The 13,518-nt window shown below is 42.2% G+C and overlaps 1 protein-coding gene across 4 annotated transcripts in view; it reads right to left on the reverse strand.

The window, feature by feature from the left end:
* The window catches only part of LOC135324685 (soluble lamin-associated protein of 75 kDa-like), a 37,258-nt gene extending 24,274 nt beyond the window's left edge, over window positions 1-12,984 (reverse strand). For 2 of the 4 annotated variants that reach the window (XM_064501439.1, XM_064501436.1), the window contains exon 1: window positions 12,825-12,984. The gene's annotated coding sequence lies outside the window, so the exon portion shown is untranslated. Of the gene's footprint in view, window positions 1-8,009; window positions 8,029-12,312; window positions 12,480-12,824 lie in introns of those variants that run through there. The other 2 variants (XM_064501437.1, XM_064501438.1) reach the window with 2 other exon arrangements.
* Window positions 12,985-13,518: the final 534 nt, after the last annotated feature.

Below are 13,518 nucleotides of genomic sequence, written 5' to 3' on the forward strand. Positions count from 1 at the left end.
TTCCTGACATTTTTAGAATAAAATAATACAGGACTGAAGCAGAAAACATGTAGTAAGAAATGTGGTAGATTATCTGAATTCTGATCACTACACCACTATGAAAACAAAAACAACAATCATACCTTTGCTGATAGGTAAACAAGGACAAAAACTATTTTATGCTAATTAACAGATGCATAGAATTACCCTCAACATCATGCAAAGACCTTCTTTCTATTCAATTAGTATCAATAATGCACAAATTCCAAGTCCTGGTGTCAAAGCAGGGACAGACCCTGAGAAGCTCCATGTTCCACCTTGACAAAAATAAAAAAAATTAGAAAATAAGCGGAAAAAAACACTTGTTTAGCCACATGTTTGATTTATTTTGTATTTATTTATACTATCCACTCCACACTCTTAACTCAATTACATTCACTATGTTTGAATTTTCACCTTATGGCATTTAGGGAAAAGTAGTTATGTGGAAAAGAACCAATAGAGATCAATCTTCAAGAGCGACCAAAGAAAACCTACTCGGCATCCCCATTTAAAAAACATCCACCTTTTGTACTGTGCAGCAGATTAAACTTTTAAAGTTAAGAGCTCTCAAACACTTTTGTGATGTAATTTGTATCTTAGTGTTGATGAGATCAGTTATTTCCCAAGACATAAGTTTGCCATATCCCTGAAGAAATCACTGACTATCCACAGAAAGCCATCAAATTGCATTAAAAGCACTGAACAGCTGAAAACAAGAGAATGCCCTGTGAACTACCCATCTTCAGCAGAGCATGAGAAAGTAGCCTAACAGTCTAAAATGTAAGAATTTTTGCTTTAAACAACAAATTAACCTACCAAAGAAATCAAGTGACTGCCAACTGTAGTAAGTTAATAAATTCCCTAACACACAAAAATGCAATTTGTTTGTCAGTGTCTTTACAAAGTAAACGTACTGAGGGCTTTCACCTCCAAAAAGTTTCTCAAGTACTCATGATAGAGAAAGCGGGAGAGAGAAAATAGTTTTTCAGTTTTTCTTGTCGAGAGCATTATGCATTTTTTACAGCGCAGCAGCAGGAACAGCACGGGTCTCCGCCATACAGTCCACCGCACCCTTTGCTGTTGCTCTAAGCCTCCATGTGTTGCATGACCGTAAAACTGTCAGGTCAAATCCTCGTCACGTGCTGTGGGCCCGCGCTGTGCTCATGGGGTACCACTCCAGTTGGCTAGCAAACAGTCAGGCTCACTGAGCACACCCAGTGTAGCCTTAAGCGACCCAACTCATCACAACCATTTGTGCAAAATGGATATTGGGGGGGGGGGGTGTTCCAATTTTATTTTTTAAATTAAACAAATAAGGCTTTTCATGTTTCAACAGAAAGAAAAGTCAATCTTACACTCTTCATAAACATATCATTTCACGTAACAGTGTTAAAGATTGCATGGAATGAACTCGCATGAACAACACTTGCTTTAATGTGGAATTACATCACTTTTCCCCTTCTCAACATTGTACAACTTACTATGTGAGAAGTGGCACGTCCTTTTTAGAAACAGCTGCAGCAACAGAGGGTAAAGATCAATTCAAGAAACAACAACAAACACATTTAACACGATGAGTGAACACATTTCTTTGCAATTGAGATAATTCCCAATCATAAAATTTTCATTAACATAAGTGTTAAGATGGAAAAGTTATTCTTGAATTTTTTTTCTTGAAGCGGAGAATAAGTGGGCAATCTTGGAAATCAATTCAGATTACAAATTTCTGAACGCTAGTTGCAACCACTACTTAATCTTAGAAGCGGACGAGGGAGAGACGCACAGCACATGCGGCTCCGAGGCCAGCAGAGGATTCCCGAGGCTCCCGGGCGCGAGAGCTGGGCACCACCCGCGCGGGCCCTCACTACACACTGCCAGCAAACAACAGAAAGTTAAAGGAAGCCAAAAGCTGTACGGTTTCCTACAGCATGTCACAGGGCTCAAATGCAGCTTAAAACTGTTTTGGGGTACCTCTACCTGAGAGGAACTGTAGTCTAAGAGGTTTGGCTGCTAGCCGAGGATTTAGAGGAATCCGGATAAATTTCTAGCTCTGCCACAGACTTTTGCACAGAAGCACAGACATGTTACTTAATCTCTATCTGCTTCAACTCTGCACCTAGGAAACGGGAATAATCATTACCTCAGAGAGACCAGAATGAGAAATACTTTACCAAGAGCATGAGACTCTCACGCACAATTGTAGCAGAACTTTACAACTACTGGAAAAACACACAACTTATTTGCACAGCTGATTTTCTTTTAAAATCATAAACAATCCACCAAGAACCTTCCAACTTAAAATAACTGACACAAACACATGTGATATAATAGATACATGCAAAACTAAGTCAACAGCTAGACAGCAGGGTGATCAATTTTAAGATTTAAATTTGGGTTTAAAAATAAAATTAAATAGTTTCTCTTTTATTTAAAATTTGAAGTTATGAGAACATACACCAGGGTGCTCAAATTATGGCCTGCAGACTTTTTCTGATAAACCAGGCTATTTAATCCAGCCTTAGCCCACACGTGCGCAGCGGGTCTAGTCCTGCAATGAAGTGCTGGCCACACAGACAAGAGGTACAGCACAGGAATGCCCAGCCTAAAGTCTGCGCTATTTAAACAGTTCCTGAAGTAATGAATTGCAGCACTCCTGGATGGCCATGCATTTCTCAGGAACCATCACGTACCTTGAACAAAACTCTACCAAAAAAAAAAAAAAAAAGAACCAACACACCACAAACACTAGAAAGGTGAGATTGCTCCACAGACATCTTGCCGTGCCCTCCCAGGCTACAGCTGGGCAGCGTTGTGAGAACAGACTTTTAGGTGACAAACCGAACCTTCGCACACACTAGCGGCTCACGCGGCAGCGCGGAGCAAGGCAGGGAGTGGGGAGAGCTGCCCTCCCTCCAAAACCCACCTGATGATGCGCTGAACCAGCAACCATCTTCGCTAACAGAGCGGGGGGAACATCATCTTTGTTTTGCTAGGCTAGTTTCTCAACTTGCTAAGTTCAATCACTAGTTCAGTGAAAGCTGAGAAATGACATAAAGTTGGGGGGAAAAAAATAGTATATTTCCTCTTCTAGTTTTGACTTTAAAATGAGCTGCAAGGATGACATCTTCTAAAATTGTGAAAATTGTGAAATTCTACTGACTAGAAGCACAAGCTCATCTAACTTATTGACATAAGTGTTTCTTTGTTTAGACTAACCAGCTGTCATATACACAAAACATGTTTTCATCACTTTTGTTGCTTCTTTATTCAACATCAAGTACTTTAAATAAGGGGGGTTGTTTTATTTGCTTTTTAATATACTGTGCATTTGAACTTTTCTCATTTCTATTCAAACACAGTCTGAGGCAAATTTTAGGTATGTAAAAGTTGTTCATCCTTTTCTAATATAAAAATAATATTAACTTATGTTAAGATTATTAATAATTTAAATATGTATAGGGAGTACCTACCTGATCTATTATGAATCTTGCGGATTGAAATACGTAGGGAAAACCTGTTCCATAACTACCAGTTTAGACCACAATTGTAACACAGCTTTTACATTTTGTAAGTATCCCTGTCCCTTTAAGCTCTATTCAGTTCAATTTGTAATGCAGACTGATGGAAAATAAAGGCATTTTAGGAAAGGAAAGTTGGTTTTACTTTTTTTTTCCTTTAATACAATATAGTATCTATTAAGTGTTATGCATTAGGTAATAGAGTATATATTAGGAGTTCTTAATAACTGCACAGACTTGAAAAACTGTTAACAATATACTACTTGCAACACTGAACAGACCACTCAAACCCTCCCCACTCAAATATTTGTGTTAATGGAAAATAAGCCATTCTCATCTTTATCTTTAGGGTTCCCCCAGTCTGAAATCTGGGTAAATTAAAACAGGAGCATAAAAGCCCAAATAACATCTATGCATATACCGTAAAAACCCAAAGAGAAAATTCCAAAGAGAAAACAGCACTGTGGTCTAGAAATCATTGTCAACATCTACAAGAGCTCTGGATTAATACGCCAGCCACATTATTTGTAATCTGCTTGAAGCAGCTTACGCAGCTCTGGTTTTCTATCAGAGATACTAATCAAAGCTGCTGATTTGAATGCAAATAAACAAACAAAAATAATCGATCCTTTCTGTTCACTCAACACTAATTAACCACCATAATTTATGTTAAGTCACTTGTATAACACAGAATTATGAAATCTAAATAACGGATCTGACTCTCCAATCTCAGCATGAATTGCAACTTCAGAGGAAATTAGCAACAATTATTTCTGAAAGGTGTGTGTGATTGGGTTCAAGCAGTCTCCTGTGGAATGAAACACTGAACAGTGTGTGTGGGGGGGTGGAGTCTTCCACATTAAAAAAAAAAAGAAAAAAAAGAAAAAAAAAAGATATTCACACATGCTTTATTTTACTTTAAAAAACTTGTAAAATTTGAATTTTTGAAACAAAAATACAGTCTAAGCATAAAAAGTTCATTTCTAGGATTAAATATATTCAGGAGGTTCTAATACGCAATGAAATAAAATGTTAACATGTGAGTAGCTCTAAAAGACTAAACTGCCACCAAAATGGTGAATTAATACAAAACTAGATACTCTTAATACAGTATATAAATAACAACCCTAAAGAGTGCTTTTAATTAAACAGTGGTTAGATTTGCAGAATTGGAAATACATGATCTCCATTAACAACTACAAGAGTTTATGGTTTTAACGAAAATGGAACTGAAATCTTACCAGTTATCAAAACTGATGTGGCAGAGGAGTATCAGAACGTCCACGTACCTTCACTCTAAAACCCACCTTAGGTAGGTAAGATTCTTAAACATATGCCTCATTAAGCACCTATGTAATGCCACTAATGTTTTGCTTAAGTGATTAAAATTAGGCATTTGATTAGGTAGCCTACTTAATCAAAGACCAAGTTCTTAGGTAGACAAAACACTAACCAGCTATTTACATTTTCCTACATAGTCTCACATCTTAATGAGATTCAATTGGTTTCTTAAACTTTTTTTTCTGCATAGAATTTTGGGAAATCAATACACACAACTGTTTCCTACACGGAAGGGTGCCAGAGATCTACCAAATTAAAATTCTGTGCTTGAGACCATTCAAAATAGCTTCACTTAACAAATATTTCTGAAAAATGAGTTGTTCTTGGAGAAGTCTTTCACCTCTTTCCTTTCAGCTTCTCAAATTCAAAGTTAATATACCCATGCACATAAGGAAATTCGTTTCAGTTGTGTTTGAAAACAATTAACATCTAGAAGACAGAAACATAGGACTAAGTGGGATTTTACTTCCTAGATCCTCAACTCCTTGACATATTTCAGCTCTCCCTTCTGCTCAGCTCTTGCTCCTCTTCTTAATCTCCCACTTTCCTCTATCTCCCCTTCCTTCAGCAAGGCAAGTGTGCTTAGTGTCTTAGAGAAAACCACCAAAAGAACCACCAAAAATACCCATCTACCCCGCAATGAGCCACCTCTCTAGTTACTGCTCTTTATCCCTTCTCCCACACCCCAGCAGTTTTAGAATTCTCCAGCTCCATCCTCAGCCCTCTCCAAGTTTGCTTCTGCACTTTATACCCCACAAAATCGTCTCTTAAAGATGATCAGATTAAAGATCCGATAGCTCAGCACTTGTAACGCTTGCCCAGCCTCCCTCCCCAGGCAGCGTCTGGCCATGTGGGGCACAGCCGGCCACACTGCATTGCCCTCCCCTCCTCGCCTTCCATGACTCCACGTTCCCACGTTCTCCTCCTGCTTCTCCAGGCACTTCTTTAACAAATCTGTAAGAGAAGCCTCCTCTCTGATTTTCTGCAGTTTTACTTGTCAGTCTCTACCAGAAGACTATCTCCCACTCCTACTTGCTGCCCATGTTCCTCATCAGCTTGTTCAGTTTTCAAACCTTTACGCTTCCTATCACATCATCCCTCCATTGTGGGAGCAGCACCCCATAAATATATCTAGTTATTTTAGAGGAGTAAGAACAAGAAACTCTTCTCTTGACCATACTTGCAAAAAACCCACCACCTAATATTGTTAGGCAGCTGGTGGACTGTCAAACTATACCATACCAACACTAGTGAGACTGATACTGCAGTAACCCTACGTATGCATTTCTGCTTGTTTTTAAACTCTTGATTGTGCTGTTTTCCCTGCTACCGTCACAACCTGGGTGGACTTCAAGGCTGTGCAGATTAGGTCAGCCATTGCAGATGCCTGTTATCACAGTTAAATGAGTTACTGCTCATCAGCTAAACAACAGCAACTCTCTTTATGGGTGCTTCAAGAATATTCCAAATGCAAATTCAAATGTGATGGTGACCATGGTTACTAAGGGTGAGCAGCAGTTCATTAAGCTTTGCAATCATACCCTCCAAACTTAAGGAGTTACTAAAATAGTTGACTGAGCTACAACTATGCCACATAAAGTCTGTGGATGTTCCAGAGCTGCAGGAAATTCAAGTGCTACACTTCAGGTCTTGGAGTAAAAAATTAACTACAGGCTATTAAATCAATGACAGTAGGAGACCTATAGCCGAGAAAGAAGCAAATGCCTAATTTTCATGTGTGATTTAGATGAAAATGCAGAAACTGGGTAGAAATTAACATTGGATCTTTCCAGTGCTAGAAGTAAGTCACCAGAAGTAAAGCAGGGAATGTAGTTAAACAAGACAGCAGCATCAGATCTCTATCAACCCCAGAACTTTCTTGCAGACCACAAGCACACAGAACTGAAAAGTTCTGGAGTCTGACTACATGGCCCTATGGCCCATTTACCATAGCTTGGGAGCAGAATCTGGAAGTCAGTGCTGCAGTAAGTATAACACATTTGGAACAATAAGAATTTAAACCTTACTTTAAATTATGAGTTGCAATTTTTCCAGAAAGGGTCTAGGCAGATATCTCTAACCATTATCACAATTATCTTCAAAAGATGGCAGATGGTTAGAAATACACTGTTGAGAGAGAATTTTGAATTTTAGCTGATACCGTAACCTCACTCAAATGTTCTACACTGGTGAATTCTTTCAGCGGCACACACCTGAAAGCCTGACAACATAAAACAGAACGATGAACTTCATTGGCAGTACAATTAGCAGACTTATCAAAATGCATAGGATCAAAGAACACCAGAAGAGTTAGTGACACAGATAACTAGAAAGAAAAGGGAAAGAACGCAATTTTCCAAGATAAGGAAAAGACAGGATGAAAGTCAGGTGAGAAGAATACTACAGACATTAAGAAATATGTTCAAAGAGATCATTAGGGCTTGCAGACACCATACTTGGGCCAGGGACACGATGAGGAAACCATTACTGAGTGTCAACACGAGCTCAGTCACTTTGTGAAGAGGTGTTTCAAGCTATCATCCCAGCTGATACCACTATAGCAACTACAATGGTGGGCATAAGCCTGTGCAAAACAGCACTAAGGCACTCGCACCTTTACAAAGGCCACACAGACAGACTAACCCAACCCCAACCCCCCATCTGTGAGTATGTTTTTGCTTTCATCATCCCATCTCCAGAAGGATGGAAAGAGAGGCAAGTATGACCTAAAACTAGAAATAAACTCCATCATTTGAAAAAAATGAGCATTCTAGAAACACAAATTCAAACTTTATAACAATTTGACTCACAAGCTAGCAAAGACAGTCAGGCATCTTGTAGGCTATTCTGGCTAGAAGAAAAAATAAGTATCAAGGGCTGGTATTTCTTGCTTATATAAAAGTTCCTCAAACAAAGGAAGAATCAAACATCAAAAGAGTATTTCATTGCTCAAAGCCCTCAGGAATCTGTTCAGACATCAACTGACTCGTATCACTGTTTTCTAAGCTTTCCAAGGGTGCCACACAAATGAGCATCAGCTCAGGGCATGCTGTCTTACCCAAACTGAATCATTCCTCCTTACCATCCATACCTACCACTATCAGAACCAATATTTAGCAAACTGCTCACCAGACAGCTCCCATTCCTGAGCAGCTCTGTGTTTGCCTTCCCTTCCAGCAGGCTCACAGTAGCAGCTGGGAGATCGCCAGCACTCTCTTCACCTACCTCCAAAGCAGTTTCCCCCCGCCCCACAACTGCCTGAAACGAAACAGCAATGATTATACCCAATCTATCACAACACTAACATGCGCTCACTAACTGTCAGTGAACATGTTAGCACAGGACAGAAGTTCAGCATCAAGAATGTCACTAATAGTGGAAAGGAATTCACACCCAGCCTCCTCCCTGGTATCATCCTCTCCTCGTCTGCACCACCAACCATCCTGACACCCTTCCAGGAATTTACACGCTCCTGTGAATAGGCTGCATTTCCCCTGCCTCTCACAGTAACACGTTTGTACAATTCAGGCTTCCATGCTATACCTCTTGGCACCCACGTTACCCTGTTCTGGATGGACTTGAATTTTAGAACAGCTTAAGAACTTAGATGAAGCACAAAGAAGAACTGATTTTCCCTAGAAATACAGAGGTTCCTTGCATGGTAGGGACATGTTTATAACAATGATAAGCAAGGTACCTGTGAACATCACAGAGACAACTGCCCAAAACAATACTGCCCTGTATAAACTACTGGAACAATATCAGCACTGTCAACTCATGATATTAAGCCCAAATTAGTATTCACCTTTAAGGCTCAGTCGCAGGAATCAGGTTGTTACCTGTTACTTCCTCAGTGAATTTCTCCTTTCAGTAGCTTCAGAGTAAAGGTTGACAGCACAAACTTTCAGTGCTCTAGTACCAAAAGAAATAGAATACCCCAACGTTTTAAAATCCTTCAGGCTCTCAATGCTGCACAGTAACATTTATGTTACATCTCCAACTAGTTTATTATTATTAATTCATAAATCACTCCAATTCCTCAAAATGATGACTTTTGCTGTTTAATTTCTACGAAAGCTTTGAGAAATGCTATTCAAGCTAGAAAGTCTTTATCCTCTAAACTGCTTTGCTACCTTCAAAGATTTACAAAGAGCCAGATAAAAGACTGGTTTTCTAGCAACACACTTATTAATCTAAACACATTTTACATTTGACAACTGACGTATGAAAATTATAAACTTTATTATGGTTAGTGCAGCATTCCTTGACATTTGAAGTTCACGGAGAGACATATTCACGCTTGGGAAAGGCCACTACGGTAGCAGACTCATTATCACTGGTACTTTAGAACTTCTGAATGAAGTATATTCTAGCACTGCCCTGGGGCTACTGATCTGAGGGAGATTACACCTTTACTAGTTATTCTTCTTCCCTTCAGTGATTCCACAGAATTAAGGAAACCTATTCAGCCATGCATACTCTACATGTTTTAATGAAACCTAGAAGAGAGTAACACTGAATTCTGCTCATCCTGCCCCATAAACAACCTGTAACCAAAACGAGAAAGAGACTGCTACCATGAATTTGCAGGTCCCTCATTCTATAGTAATAATAAAATCTTGAAGTGTTATTTTACTACAAAAATAAAGTACAGGACCAAGAGAGGAACATACCATAATATCTGAAAACAAGTCGGAAACCTAAAACACTATTTTGAATAGCTATACAACATTCAGTTCAGTACACAATTTAGATAAATTCATCCTGCTAGATTTGCAACTCAAGGGATCTTTTAAAACACAGATAGATGGGTAATATCCTTTAAAACACTAGTAGATTTTTCTAGTTAACTTTGAAAACACAAAGAAAAAATAATGTTAGTCCTGATAGTTCTCACTAAATTCTAACAAAGATTTTAAGGAAGATTTGAAAGCTTGTCACATTTTTTAGGAAGGATTCTTTTACATATTTGGGAAGATATTTCAAAGCTTCTTTGAAATCTCAGACTCACTGGAGAACACCAACTAAAATAAATTTAAATTTATAATGATTAAATAAATACATGCTGTCACAGTACACTGTTCAAAAAAAAAAAAAAAAAAAAAAAAAAAAAAAAAAGCAATAGCAAACAAAACTGCAAGAATACCAGATAATAGCTATCATGATACACTGCATATGCCATTTCAGTCATGTTCAAAACAACACCTTAGTTGTTAGCAAACATTAAAGCAGGTCTTTGCACTCAGCATAATTTAGTACTTTTTAAAACTGCTGAAAGCAGAAGTTTGGGAGGAGGGTTAGATTTTATTTGACTTTTCCCCTATTCCTATTGTATGAAAAACTATTATCAGTTTACAAAGCGAGTACACCAGGAATCACTCATTGATGAAAACAGTTCCAAAGAAGCATGCATCTCTACCACAGCTGCCCCAAACTTTTTGCATTTCGCAGATCAAAGGATGACTAAAGCTTTTTGGAATGTATAACTGATACAATTTGATTGTACAACCTCAGGGGGCTGGGGGAAGGCATTCTTCTTGGAGGAAGCAAGAAGCTAGTAACTAGAATACAAAAATATTTAAGGAATAGCAATGTGAAAATAAGCATAAGTATACTTCACTTCAGCTGTAATAACACTATTCATATTTTGAAGTTTATAAACGTAACCGGTAACACCTTTAAATGATTCCTACTGCTTGATATTCATAGACAAGTTGGAAATATCAATAAACCAAACTTTATCACACTAAAGAAAGTGAGTGAGTAGAGGGCTGTTCTGCTCTGACGAGTTCCTCTCTAATACCACAGAATGCCGTCTTCTCCTCTCAGTGATTTCTTATCAAAGATTTCCATGTTTCACATTTAAAAATAAAAGCAAAAGCATTGTTAAGTGTCAGCCTTAATACTCAAGTGAACTCCCTCCATCTTGCACTGTCAAATAAAGATTCTGCACTCTAACACCTGTGCGATTACAACTATTTAAACACACCTACACAGACAGGACGTTTGGATAAGCAAGGAGATTTAAGTTCACTGAGTTATGTTATCTTTGCAATACTAATAGACATTAAAAAAACATTTTAATAATTAAAGTGAAGAGACATTATCTGTATTAATATGCATACAAGAGAAATTAAGAGCATTTTACAAGTCATTTGTCAAAGCAGTGCCTCTTTATAAAGGAGCTGGGTTACGAAACACTCCAAAAAGACTTGGTGAAGGTACTGTGTCTTGATCACGCATTGTTGGAGAGATTTCATGGGCAATGTACAGCAGAATCCCATTTAATTAGTCATATGCCAGAACAGTAAAGAAAGGTACTTTAAAACATTTGCCTCCACACAGAGCAGATGCTAAGTAAGAACAGATTGGGAAGGGGGAATCGGAGAAGAAACTGAAACACAAGTCTGCTGCATAAGAGTCCCAAGAGGCTTTTCATTCATAAAGCAGTTGATGTTGAAATTGAGATGATCATTGAGCTTAACAACACCTGAACTTAAACGTTTATTTTGTAAACCTCTTTCTGCCATTACGTTTTGCTCTATGAAATAGGTGCTAGACTGCTAGTAACCACCAGCCAGCTGAGAAGTTGTTATGCATTTAAATTAGAGTTCAATTAAACAACAAGGAAAGTGCTAGTGTAGTTAAGGGAATGACAAAGAGGCAATAAGCTCAGTGCCTGTAGGAAGTCTGAAGGAGAAGAAAGACCACGATCACTCTGATCTTTAGCATTCTTTTATACGTCGGTCAATGAAGCAGCACTGATTTCATTACGCCGATCACCCTGCCACAACACATACGCCACTTGAGAACTGGTGGGTTGCATGCCGGACTACGACCAGTGTTGCCCGACATACCAAATGAATACCTGCACTTACTGAGCAGAAAGGAGAAAAAGTCATCCCCCTCCATCGTCTCCCCTGTCACACAGACACATAACTAAGCATCAGCTAGACCGTGTCTCCATACCACAGGCTAGTTCTCCCCCAAATTCTCATTATTAATAATAAAAACACAACATCATGGAACAGCCTATGTTTAAAGCTCACTCTTTAACCATTTCCTCCAAATAGGACATTCACAAGTACACAAAAACAGCAGGTTTCATTATATTTTGTTTCCCACCAATGCTAGTAAAACATTTGCTCTAGCCCTCGCTCCCAGAGTAACCCACTTTCTCGGGCTGGATTTAGCACTCTATAAGCAGGATAGCAATGCTACGTCAACAAGATATCTTCAGCAAGATGCTTCCTTTTCATTTTAAGAGGGAAGGATCAACCCTACCTCAAAACAAAATTTAAAAAGAACAAAACACACACGCACATTACCTATTGGAAAACAAAATTGTGTGTGCATATACATATGTATGTAGGTGTGTGCGTGTGCACATAGGTGCACGCACACATGTGTATGCGTGTGTGCATATACGTACGTGTAAATCGCAAGGCTACAATAGATGCCTTCCACAAAAGATGGCTGGCTCCACCAAGCGCAGGGCGGCTGGGCCAAGATGTGGCCGTTTCCCTGAAAACTCGCACAAAACTTCGCTCCGCGGCCCCCTGCCCACCCCGCGGGGCCCCAGCCCGGGGCGCCGCGCCGAGCGGAGGGGAGGGGAGGCCGGGCCGCCCCCGCCGCGGGAGGGCCCCGCCGCAGCCGCCCCCGCCGGGCCCGGAGCCGCCCCCGGGGCCGCGGCAGCGGCGGGCCCGGCGCGGCCCCCCTCGGCCTCCCCGGCGCGGCGATGGCGGCGGGGCCGGCGGGCACCTGGCGCAGGGGCCCGGCGCGGCGGGCGCCGCCGGGGGCCGCGGGCAGGGCAGGGCCGCGCCGCCCCCACCTGCCCCCAGCGGCCCCGCGCTGCCCGCTGCCCTCTGCCCGGGGCGCCGCGGCGGCTGGGCCCGGCGGCGGCGGCGGCAGGTCTGCCCTCGGGTGCGCCCGGCCGCGCCTCACCTCAGCCGGGCAGCGTCCCGCGGCAGCAGGAGGAGGCGGCGGCGGCGCGGGGAGGGATGGCTGGATAGATGGATGGATGGATGGATGAATGAAGGCGGCGGCGGGCGGGCTCGCTGTGGGCGTTCACGGCGCCGCCAGCCCCCGCCCCGGCCGCCCCTCGCCGCTGACGCACTCCCGCTGCTGCGCCGCCGGCCCCGCGCCCGCCATGGCAGCGGCGGCGGCGGCGGCACCCGGCGCGGCCCGGCCCGGTGCCGGCACAAAGGGGCGCAGGCGGCCGCGGCGCGGGGCGGGAAGGGCCGGGCTGGGTCGGGTCGCCCCGCCCCCCCCCCACCGCTGCCCCTGCCCCTGCCCCTGCCCCTGCCCGCCGCGGGGCGCCGCCAGGCCCGGCCCGGCCCGGCCCAGGTAGGCAGGTGGCGCGGCCCCGCGGCCGCCGTGCTGCGGGGGGGCTCGGGGGAGGCCGGTGCGAGCAGGCGCTGGCGGAGGTCCGCGGGCCGCAGAGCGGGATGGCGCTTCGGGGCGTGCTGAAGCACACGTACCCGCCGAGCAGCCTCCTGAGCCCAACCGTCACCCCGGGCGGCTCTGCGGGGCAGCACCGAGGCTTGCGACACTCCTTTTCCCGCTAGTTAGAGTAATGCAGGTTGGTTTTTTTTCATTTCCCCTTCAAAGACAGAAAATGTTATTTAGGCAGTGTTAC

Source organism: Dromaius novaehollandiae, chromosome Z, assembly GCF_036370855.1.
Source record: "Dromaius novaehollandiae isolate bDroNov1 chromosome Z, bDroNov1.hap1, whole genome shotgun sequence".
NCBI classification, from domain to species: Eukaryota; Metazoa; Chordata; class Aves; order Casuariiformes; family Dromaiidae; genus Dromaius; species Dromaius novaehollandiae.